The following is a 12,559-nucleotide window of genomic DNA, read 5'->3' on the forward strand; positions in this document are numbered from 1 at the left end:
TTGTGGCCACTTCATGCTAATTGCTTGATCGTTCCTAACGATGTTTTGTAATGCTTGGTTCCTTTTAGCTTTATTAAATCTGAACTAGATACTTTTAAGTGTAATAACCAGAAGCTGTGTCAAATCTCATACCTTTCAGAATAAAAGTCTTTACTCATTAAATGTTTGGTAAAGGTGGTTTATTGCGATATATATTGTAATCCAACAACATCCGAACTAGTGTTGTATTACTGTAACCGTTTCAAATAATGGTCCTGATGAACCAAATGGTAGCTGAAAATTGCAAACTGAATACTCAAGACTTCTGTAGCTCTGAAGAATGAATGCAGAACTAAAACAAATTGCACTGTTTTCTGTAGTTTTTGGAGTGCTGTACATTGAAACTGACTTCTGCACTCAATCTTCTGAGCATCTCAACTGATTACTGTTTTGAAAAGTATCTCTTAAAATAGTAAAACCCTTTAAATGTCCTACTTTTATATGTCTCCTTAACCTTGATTCTCAAATCTTGTACCATTTAAATAAGATAATTTTGCTGGTGCCTGTCTCAAATCTACCTGGTTTTGTACCAAATGTTCTGCACATTCTGTTAGCATTTCTCATCCATAGCTGTATTTTGGTCTGAAGGTTATTTTACTGAGCTCATTGACATCCTTCAATAAAGTATTAGTTTCTGTTGAAACTGCAATTACTGAATCCGCATGTAAAATGTGAAATATAAAATGAAGATGTAGGCCTGCTTTAATATGGCCGTATTTCTAGGCCTATGCAAGAAGAATACTGATTTATGTAGGATTTTTTCTGACAAAACTACATATGAGACCTTATTTACAATCTTTGCCTTATAAGGCTCACATCTAGAAACAGTTATGTTTCATGCAAAAAACCCCACCAAAGTACTTAACCTTGCTTTTTGCATTCTGTTCCAAAATGTGTAGGTCATGGGTTTTGTTTTCAACTGGTTCCTTTTCTGTAATCTTTTCTGTGATAATTGCAGCACTGTTGGTCTTATATTCACTTCTAGCTTTTTTTTTTTGCATAAATAAGCCACCTTACTACAATGAATTTGGTAGCAAGCCCATTCATTACTGGATTTACTCTTCACTGACCCACTACCAACTACCACAGTCTGCTTCTGTTTGACCAGAGATCTGCTTCTCTTTATTTGACCAGACTCCCCCACTTTGTATCCTTTAATTTTGTCACCCTTCTTCACTGAAGTACCATATCAAAGATGTTGCTGATGTCAGGTGTACCACTTCTATAGGGCTTCTTTTGGCCCAGTCACAGGAGTGGATCAGGCTGGGATGGCAAGCCCACTGCTTTGTACAATCATGCTGTTGGCCATTGTCAAAAGAACTGGTATTCATGATTTCAGTTATCTTTCTTTAGGATGAGCAAGCCTGCAACCTCCAAGCTGTTGCCTTTGAGGAAGGGAGCTGATTTGCTAACCCTACAGTCTTGTGATATTTCATGTTTTGACAAGAGACTGTAGAATTTTGCCAGTGTTTTACCAAAGCATCACTGCTGACTGTTTTCCCTGGGATGTAGTTCATGTGGATCACTTACCCCCACCCTCTCAAGATCCTAGAGTTCCTTCTTTACTTCTTTGCTAATGACTTTCCTTGGTGACCTTAGTTGCCCTTTTTTCTCATGTAGGCATCCTGCCTAATCTGTCCTTTAACTCATTTCCTCCAGTACCACTCTTGTGTGTACCTTTAATTCCTAGTGTGTGTGACTTGAGCCTTTAAAAAATGAAATTATCAACTTACAGTTTTAACAAATACTCACTGGCAGAGGTCAAATATCAGTACATTTATGTTTAACATCATGCATACTTCCAGATAAAGTATTCTGATACCTTGTATGTAGCATGGTTTTGGAATTATTAATGCAAATATGAAGAAGCAATATTGGACGCCTAGAGGCGCAATAGGAGGTAACTGCAGAAATGCCTGGAGGTGCACTTGGCTGTAATGAGTTTTAATACAGAGGTGAGGAACTAATTCTGTATTTGCCTAGTTATCATTTTCAAAGCCCACTCCCATGCACTTTGTGGTAATACAGCAATTGTCATTTATGTAAGGAATATTTATGCCCATTTCTCATTTCTGGCTGCTTCTTCTGGGGGAGCTTTTTGCTCTATTTGTAGAAGACCTAGACCATTCAGTTTTCATACTTCTCATGAGTTGTGCAAGTTTTTTGTTTGTCAAGCTCCCTTCTAACCAGGCTGTCATTTTTCCATAGTCTTTCCTGGTACTGGATTTCATTCATGTCTGTCCTTTTTGAATGTGTCCTCAAAGCTCCATCACTGTGCTCTGTTTATCTTTTCATGTCGTATGGCTCCACTGCAAACCTGTTCACTTTCCTGTAATCCCAGAACTGTAGTCTTCTGGCATATCCTAAGCATTATTACAGGTATGGTGGGACCATAGTTTGAGGGCTGATCATGCCTAGTCAGTGTTTTTCCCATCTCTACTGCTCTTCCACATAGCTGTGACTGACGGTTGCATTACTTCACTCATTGGTTTTTATTCTATGTTCAAGACTAGTTTATCTGAGTTCATAGTTTTTCCTTTCTTGTTGTAAATGTAGGCATCATTTGATTCCCTACAGGACTATTAATGTCACCCATAGTTAGTTAAAAATCCAGTCGTGCCTTGAAGCTGCACTGCTTGCGTGCATTTACAGGTCTTTGATTGTTGTTCATAAAGGGTCCCCTACTCTTTCTTCCAGTATCAAAGCTGATATTTCTATTTTTTCTTTGCCATTATTTTCCATGGTGTATTTTGTTCCATGCAGAATGTATGCATGTTGCCACCCACCCACCTCTTGTGTTCCTGCCCCCCAAACACCAAATAACCTCAAATCCAGACATGTTTTATATCCTGCTCCCTGTTTACTAATACAGTCTGACTGCTCGGTGCCCATTTTCAGTGCTGGCCTGGGAAGGAAAGCTCCACAATATTACACGAACACAATTAGTAAAATGTTTTACAGTTGAGTTTAAAAGTGGGTTCAGTGACAACATTTTTATACAAGTATATTTAGTGATAACAAACAGTCATATAACATGTAGTAGCAATATTTACAAAATTTAAAAACTGTTAAATTGAGAAATTATAGGAGTTCTAGTTGTATCTTCCTATAGACTCTTCCCATCTTAAATAAATTTTGTTTAACTTTTTCAAATGTTCTATTTAACCATAGCCCTCTTACTATATACATTTATTTAGGCTCCCAGCTTCTCATAGCAAGGCAGTCTCACTAATATCTACAATAACAAGTGTTTTATATAGCTTAATGGACAAACAAATTTACTAATAAGCAGCCAATAGTTCAGAGCAGTTTTGTTTTTGCTTGCACATACCTAGAATTTGGCTGTTCCTGCTCTGCCCTTCGCTACGCTCAGGCTCATTCAGTGCCCCTACCCATTCCCACCCACCCCCAGGCTCCTGACCTTTATACCCAACTAGCCACTCCCCTAAGCCTCACTCTCACACCAACCTCCTTACTATATAGCCACTCCTCTTCTCACTCTCTTCAAGCCACATCACATCACTCACACTGTACCCAAATTGTACAGTCTCTTCAGGCTAATACCCACTACCTAATCCCCCCACTCTAACCACAGCCTACATAAAGTATAACTACACCTAAATCCCTGCTCACTCCTGTAAAGATACCTACTACAAATTCACAACAGTACATCTACACTTTGTCAAAGCAAAATTTGGCCACTAACCTTTACATCAATAGTAAGCCTTGACGTACCCTCACATTTAACTTCTTACCACGACACTACCAACTGAAAATTTCACACTAAATTCCCTACCTGCCCAACCTATTCACAAGACAAACCAGCCTTTTCAGTAATATCTCCTATCTACAACATCTTGCCGCATTATAAGTAACTCCACACCAACTAAGCAACCACATTTCCTCAAAATGGTAACACAGCAATAAGCAAATGCCTAAAAACTATAATCCAAATAGCATCCCAAATCATACTTGGTTGGAGGTATGCACCCAAACTCTGGCCCTACGAGCAGCAACTCCCCTGCTGCCAGACAAATAACATTCTAACCTCCCCCAGGAAATCAACAGATCTCCTTATACTCAGCATAAACATAAGGAGCATACTGAACAAAATCCCAGAGCTACACGCTACCCTGACCCTCTACTTCCCCGATATAGTCCTCCTCACAGAGACTTGGCTAAAGCCACTAAACAATAATGACTTTGTTCTACCTGGTATAATGTTCTTGGATAAGACAGAATATCCAAAAGAGGCAGAGGCATTGCTGTCCTCTTCAAAAACAACCTATCATTGAATTGTTAGCCATCGAACAACCCAACATCAATAATGCAGAAGGAACTATGTTCACTAAGCTGAAAATCAACTCAAAAACACACTTGCATATAATTGGTATCTATAAGCAGCATACTGAACAATAACATTAATACAGTAGAATCCATTCTAGACTGGCCATCCCAAATTTCACCAAGAAACAATCTTACTAGGTGATGTTAATATCGACTGGTCCTCCTGTAACTCGCTGCACCCCACTAACTACATTAACCTACATGATTTCACTCAACTAATCAAAACCACAACACTGTAGATAAAGCATCAAAATAGGATTCCATCCTAAACTGGATCCTTACTAACAAACCATCTCAGTCCTACCTCTCAGGTTCCTTCCCAGACACCCTCAGAGACCACCTTTATAATTAGACACCAAGTGAATCCATTAAAATCCTCCACCCTTCAACAAATCTGGTACATAAAGAATTTCAAAATTCATGACTTCATATCTGCACTTAAACAGTGCAACCGGAGACCATTCTCATCTCTCTCCCTGGAAAGTGCTATAGACTACTTGTACTTCCTAAACCTTCTAAATCATCTTGCCCCATCAGAAATCTCATAACTAAATCCAGCTATGTCCCCTGGCTGACCAGAGATACCAGTCTACTGCTAAAACAAAGAGATGAAGCACAGGACTAGTGGCATCAAAATAAAACTCAAACTAATAGGCATTCCAGGATCTAAGAAACAAAGCTAAAAAGCAAATTAGGAGAGACAAAAGAAACCACTATATAGGCATTTAAACCAAACACAAAACCCACAAACATTCTGGGCTGCCATTAATAAAATCCTGCAACCAGGAAAGACCAGTACTCCACCCCCTAACATTGACACCACCACCAATAATATTGCCACCCAATTTGACGAACACTTCACCAAATCTATCCTAGCCCTCGCCAATAATAGGTTTGGTTGTGAAGTGGAATAACTATCTCCTGTACTAGCAGACCCAAACCTTTTCTTGCAGCCTGTCCCAACTAGCACAATACATAAATACCTAAATGGGCTTAAACCCACAACCCTGGCCGCTGACATATTGCCTGCAGAATATCTAAAGATCACAGCCAAAGCCATCTCTTATCCAGTCTCCATGCTCATTAATGGTTCTTTATCAGAACAACGTGTTCCTTCTCTGTGAAAAAATTCACATATAATACCACCCCACAAAGCAGGGGTAACTATGTGGAGCTCTCTAATTGCCATTCTATCCCCCTTATCTAAAATCTTCAAAATGTATACATTCCCTAATAATGCACTCCCAAATAATGCACCATCTCCTCACTAATAAACTGCTAACCAACACCCAGCATGGATTCCGTTCCAATCACAGTACTACCATAGCCCTTATTAACTTTACCAATACAGTAAACCAGCATTGAAACAGTGGTAACCTAGTATCCACTCTATTCCTAGATCTCCAAGGCCTTCGATACTGTCTGCCATCCCAAACTCCTTTTTGCTCTCTCCAGTCTTAATCTCAGCCTCTCCACAGTAGTATGGTTTCAAGACTATCTAACCAACTGCCAGCAAGCAGTAAAATGGAAAACTCCTCAACTCCCCTCCTACCGGTCACCCTAGGGTCCCCCAAGGAGCCATTCTTGGAACTCTCCTTTTCAACATATTTATTCACCAACCAACTCCACAAAGCTACCTGGCATGCCAGTCTAGTTCAATATGCCGATGACGCCACTCTAAACTGTTCCGCCCCATCACCCCCTCAACTCCAATAAAACACAAGTAATGATATTCTAGTCCACTAGTCTTAGACCCTATACCACCATTCACGGTATTCTCAGCTAATAACACCCCATCACACCTGTCCAACACACCAAGCTTCTAGGGGTCATCATAGATAACATGAAATTTGATATGCAGAGACAATAAAGCAAGTCCATAAAAAACTCGGAACCCTATATAGATGCAAAAATACCTCACCAATGACAGTAAAGCCACCATCGCAATAACGCACCTACTATCCATACTGTATGCCTCCCCCATACTCCTCAACCCTAAACAAAGCAGACTTTAACAAACTAAACACTTGCTACAATAAAATAGCTATGTTTGCCACTGACTCACCCTTCAGGATACATCACCGCATAGTAATCAAGCAGCTGTCCTGGCTAGAAATACCCAACCTGCTCACATATAACCAGCTTAACAATAGCCCACCAAATTCTATATTATCCCAATAGCGTTACTGCTGTTCAAGGTCTACTTAATATCTACTCTAACAAATGCCTATAAAGATCCACCAATAAGGCACTGGCCGACCTAGGCAAAAGCAACAATAGCTCTGGGGGCTCCTTGTTTTCCATTTCTGTTGGAAAAGTATGGAATACCATCCCTGTAGATATTAGGACCACTGAAAACAAAAAATAATTAAAAAAAACTTCTCTGGTCCCATTTACATAGTTCTTGGTTATGTAATTGTTCTGACATTGGGTAGCTTCATTTAATTAGATCACATCAGGCCTTAACCTTCTATGAAAGCTTGCAACAATTTCCTTCTATACTCATACTTCAGTGTATTCTGCCGCGGTGGTACGGCGGTAGCATTGTTACCTCACAGCAAGAGGTTCTCCCGTTCGATTCTCGGCTTGGCTTGGGAGTGCCTTCTGTGTGGAGTCTGCATGTCCTCCCCGCGGTTGGGTAGCGTTCGAAAGACATGCGTGCATAAATGGGCGTGCCTTTGAAGGTTGGGCGTCAAGCTGGCACCTCGGCATTTCGTAAAAATCTACTGCCAATCATTAGCAGACCGGAGTTCTGCTGTGGCGACCCCTTACCAGGAGAAAGCCGAAAGACAAACAAACAACTCTTACTTAATCAGTGTGTATTTACTGTATTAGCCACTGATGAATGTAAACAAATGACTAAACAAAATGTCCTTTCAACTGTATTGTTTATTGTAGCACATTGCTCCTTATGGTATATTTACTTTTTGCTCCTTTCTTGGCCTTGAAACTGTACCTTATTAGCTTTATGACTCTACTGTACTTTATTAACATGTGTATTGTATTTACTGTGTTGACTGTACTAATCTTTGTGGAGCTTTTCTCCCCGGCCTCCTCGGAAAATGATCCATGCCCATTCAGACTTCCAGTAAACAAATGTAAAATAAAATAATAAATATGAATGTGAGAGAGATGAGGTATGGAAAGGGAGAGAGGGTGAACATACAGAGGAGAAGAAAGAAAGTGGGTAGTGCGGGAGGAAAAGGTTATAGCTGGGGAAGATGGGTGTTAAAAAAAAGTATAGGGTTGCATATAGTGGTTTTATAGGTGGATGCAAAAGAAATTATAGAATGGAAAGGAGGTTTGACTTCATTGCAGTGAAAACGATTTGTGGAAAACCAGTCCGGTGACCAGGATTGGTTTAAATGCTGTTTGTACATGGTTTTAATGCTGTTTTCCCGTTTCTGTTTAATACACGTAAGGATGCTCTGTAGTTTTAACACATTGTGGGAAAAGATGGAATTTCCAGCACTATTGCATGATTTGCTGATACTTTATTGCTATAGCAAAGGTCTGTATTAGGTGAATAGTACAATACAGTGTTTTCTAAGGCTGGGCATTTCTGAGAAGAGTATGAGGCTGAGGAGCCATTCACTTCAGTTGTTTTAATGCCAGGCAGTGATGTGTTTGGTAAGAAAGGTTGGTTGTGGATTTAATTACTTTGTAGTAGCATGAGGCCAATTAGTGAATGTCACATGTCTCGTGTATTCAAATGAGACACTGTGGCACGGATTCCATTAAACTAGTTTATTATACATAAACCCATCAGGAGCTGTAACTTGTACATATACTTCAAACCTCATATGCTTACTGACTGACTCATTACTTCTAACACACTCACATGTGCATCTCCATTCAAGCTTACATTCACACTGACGGACTACACAAAATGGCACTGATCTCACACATGCTCAGTAACTTATATGCACGTGCTATCTAGCTACAGTGGCTGACTAGGTTCAATATACACACTGATCTACAGTGAAGAAGTTTGTTAGACTAGGGAAGCTTATAGTACTGTTAGAAGAAGGTAAATTGATGCTATGGTAGTCCATTGCAATGTCTGGCAAATACTGCTTAGCTCTATATCAGGAACAAATTTTGATGAGTTTATAAATGGCTTTTAGTACATGGTCATCAAACTTAAGGTTGTCATCTGTTATGACTGCTAGTAGTTTGGTTTGACTTATTGCTTTGATTTTGTTATTGCATGCAGTGATGTGAAGTCTATGCTTCTGGTGAAGGAATTGTTTGGGGGTGAAGAGCATAAGTTTAGTTTTATTGGGGTTGTGGAGTAATTGAAAGTTTTCAAGCTAAAGATTCAATGGGAGTGAAGGAATCTTGCATGATCTTTGAAATTTAGTTAGTGAAGGGACAAAGCAGAGTAGGGTTGAGTCATGAGCATATTGTATGCAAATGATAAGTTTGGTGTCAGTGTGAAGTTTATTTGTGAAAAAGTTTTAAGGGGAAGAGGCTCAGTAGCTATCACACACACAACCTAAATGCTATCCCACATTTTTCAGGAGAGGAAGACGAGCTGAGGTAGAAGGGAATAGGGTAAGACAGGAAACTTCCTTGGACACAATAACAGCTCTGTAGTTGAACATTGTTCTGCCAAATGTTGCACCAGTTGTCATTGAAACTGTTTAGTAGAGAATTCATATTTAACACTATTACAAAAATACTGTTTTCAGTGAGGCCATGTGTTTTACAGCTTTACATACACTAGCCTGAGGTCATACGTCCTTGGCTGTAAGGCTAAATTTCCTCAGCCCCACAGGTGTTCTTTGTGTTTCACTATTTCAGTCATCACACTTGGGTTATCTGCCTGCAGGTAGCCCTCAGTCGGTCTGAATACCAGAGTCTTGGGATTTCTGTGTTGGATGCTGTCGCCTCTAACATGACGTCAGGGGTATAAAACATGCAGCCGAAGCCATTACATCAGCTTTTCTTACCGTGCGGGAGCCCAAAGCAGTTAGCAAGTGCTAATTGGCTGCTACCTGAAATTTTAATTTTTCGAGTTTCAAGCTTGAAGTCTTCTAAAGCGAAGTACACCGTTGGGGATCCTTTTTTTCTTGCTCTAACCGATGTCAGAAAAAGTTAGCAATTGTCTTACCTGTGGAAAGCAAATACCTTGGAGATTTTCATTCTTACTGCGTTATCTGTTTAGGCCCAGACCACGATGTTCCTCGCTGTCAGTTTTGTGCCTTGTTCAACGCCCAAACTATTTGTCATTGGGCTATCTTTGTCGCTAAATTCTTTTGCTCTCGTTCTCCGTATTCTGAAATGGCTTCGATAAGCCATCTGACTAGCGATCTTCCGAAAAAAACGTAAAGATAGAAACAGACCTCATAGGTCCAAAACTGCCACAGATGCTTCCGTTAAGCTAGTCGCCAGTCCGCCGGTACTCAGTGAAGCGCTTTCACAGCCCCTAATACCTGCTTCTACAGATTTGCAGGCCTCTACTGAGACCCATTCGGAGTCCGGTATGCCGTGAGATGCTTTTTCGACTATGGAACCTGCGGATGTCTCTACCTTGGATGGGTCAGGAGCCGCTGTGCAGGCACCAGCTTCTGAAGGTGTATTCAGACCTACCAATGTTAAAACAGACTACTTCGTTTCTTACTAAAACTACCGAATTTCTCAGGCCCAGGCTTCGCACTACACCTAGGAAAGACTACCAAAGTGCATTCTTAAGCTCCCATGCCACAGAAACAAATGCTTAGAATAGCTGAAGACCTCATTACTTTAATTAGGGGAAGCCAGCCTTCCCCCTCTAAAAGACAAAGAATTGATTTTCCTTCTGATTCCACAGACCATGAGTCCGATGACTCTGACCCCTCTGATTTACCAGGACATACCCTTATCTACCTATGAGGATTCGGATGCAGAGGATTCTATTCCGTCTGCCCCTCCCCCTCGAGGACTTTTCTTTCGGTGAGACCTTGTATACCCTAAGAGAGCATTTCCGCTAGGAATGCCAGGACTACCCACAGTCTAAAAAGAGACTCTGGGAATTCTTAGACTTGCCTCAGCACAGGCCTCTAGCTATACCACCTGTCCTGGATATTGTAGATGTATTCATGGAATCCAGTCTTATCCCTGATACTTCACCAGCTCCTAGAAAGCCTGGTAGGTACTACAGAGTATCTGACTCTCACAAATTTCTCTTTAAAAATCCCACTGCGTATCCAGAGACCATTTCCCAGGGACCTGAAGGTATTAAGGCCACTACAGCCAAAAACCATACCCCTTTGGACAGGGATTCTAGAGCTTTAGACAGATGGGGTAAGAAGGTGTATACCTCTGCAATTTTTGCCATCTGGGCTTTAAATTGCCAGTTTCACATGTTGAAATACCAGCAGCATATTATGGAAATAATTAAACAAAAATGTTGTTGATTCCTGATTGTGCAGAAAATAGATTTACAAGAGTTAATGCATTCTGTAAACCAAGTTGGTAAGCATGCTTTGCAGTGTGGTTTTGATGCCTTAGAAACATCTTGCAGGGCTGCTGTCACTGGGTCTGTTCTAAGAAGGCATGCTTGGTTGAAGGAATAAATCTTGCCAGACCATGTCAAAGCAAAATTACTAGATGCTCCATTAAATCAAGAATGTTTGTTTGGCTCAAAAGCAGAAGTTCTTAAAAAAATGGAGGAAAAAGCTAAATCTATGCAAACTGTTAGATTTCTTACACGTACAGCCACCTAGATTCAGCAGGCATTGGCCTTCAAAGAACTGGTCCTTTCCAGTTCCTCCCAGACCTTCTTCTCAGTCCAAACCCAGGGGTAACAGACCACAAAGACTACAGTCTCAAGGTATACACAGATCTAAACAATGGAGTGCTCCCATCTCAAAATCAGGAAGTGATAAGCCACCGCCTTATGGAAAAAGTTCACAATGACTTGTCCTTCATCCTTCCCAGCCATGCCCAAGTACTTGCACCCTTAGGAGGAAAACTCGCTCTGCATGCAAGAAACTGGGAGTATTACCCAGGACCAATGGGTCTTAAACATTGTATCCCAGGGATACAGATTCTACTTCCACTCACTGCCATCCCCAAGTGGATTGCCAGACCTTCCTCCAAACCAGTGGGCAGAGGCCCAAAAGCAAGTACTTTCCCTTCTCAGTATCAGGGCTTTTTAGCCTGTTCCCTCAGAGCAAAGGGGACAGGCTTTCTACTCCAGACTGTTCCTGGTGCCCAGAAAAGAGAACTCCTGGCGCCCTCTCCTGGATCTGTCAATTCTCAACATCTTCCTGGTGGTACCAAACTTCAAAATGCTTACACTCCAGCAGCTGCTTCCTATGATAGCCAAGGACTCTTGGCTGGTCACTCTAGACTTAAAAGAAGCTGATCTGCACATCCCCATAAGGGAATCTTGCAGGAAATATCTACATTTCAGGGCAGGCTCTATGCACTATCAGTTCTCTTTGCTTCCCTTTGGCTTATCTACTGCGCCCAGAGTATTCACAAAGTGCCTGGCTCCAGCCATTGCATACTGTAGGCAGAGAAATATTCAAATCTGCCCATACTTGGATGATTGCCTGATTCAGGCGGACAGTCAGGAATTGCTACTTCAGCACCTGACGTTTGTAAAGAGACTCCTAACTTCTCTAGGGTTATACCATCAACAAAAAGAAATCACAGCTGTTACCCATCAAAAGATTATATTCCTGGGAGCAAGCTTGAACACAACTTCCCAGATGGCATTCCTCACTCCAGAAAAGCAGGTTTACTTGACAAATTACTTAAAACTATTGGCCACCCAAACCCAGCCATCTGCAAGAAAAATACTGCCCTAGGGTTCATGGGCCTCATGCATTCTCCTAATTCTATATACAAGACTGCATATGAGGGAAATGTCAGTGGTACTTAGAGTTTCTGGTGTCAACATTCTCAGGACCTGGAAACAGTGATTCCTATCATTCCTTGCCTAAGGACAGAGTTCCTTACGTGGGCAGAGGCTTGCGAACACAAGGGACTCCCTTTCACTCAACCCCCTGCCGCCCAAACCCTGACAACAGATGCATCAGACTATGCATGGGGGTCTCACATGGCAGGTAAATGCATTCAAGGCAAATGTAGCCCAGAACAAATTCACCTGCATATCAATCAAAAAGAAATGCTAGCTGTACAGAATGCACTGACAGCCTTCAAATACCTTATCCTTCCA

General features: G+C 41.1%; 1 protein-coding gene across 1 annotated transcript in view; it reads left to right on the forward strand.

The window, feature by feature from the left end:
• CDC45 (cell division cycle 45) overlaps positions 1–12,559 on the forward strand; it is a gene marked incomplete in the record, with an annotated part of 734,635 nt that overhangs the window by 252,526 nt on the left and 469,550 nt on the right.

The sequence above is a fragment of the Protopterus annectens genome, chromosome 4.part0 (assembly GCF_019279795.1).
Source record: "Protopterus annectens isolate FY-2018-M chromosome 4.part0, PAN1.0, whole genome shotgun sequence".
NCBI lineage: Eukaryota > Metazoa > Chordata > Ceratodontiformes > Protopteridae > Protopterus > Protopterus annectens.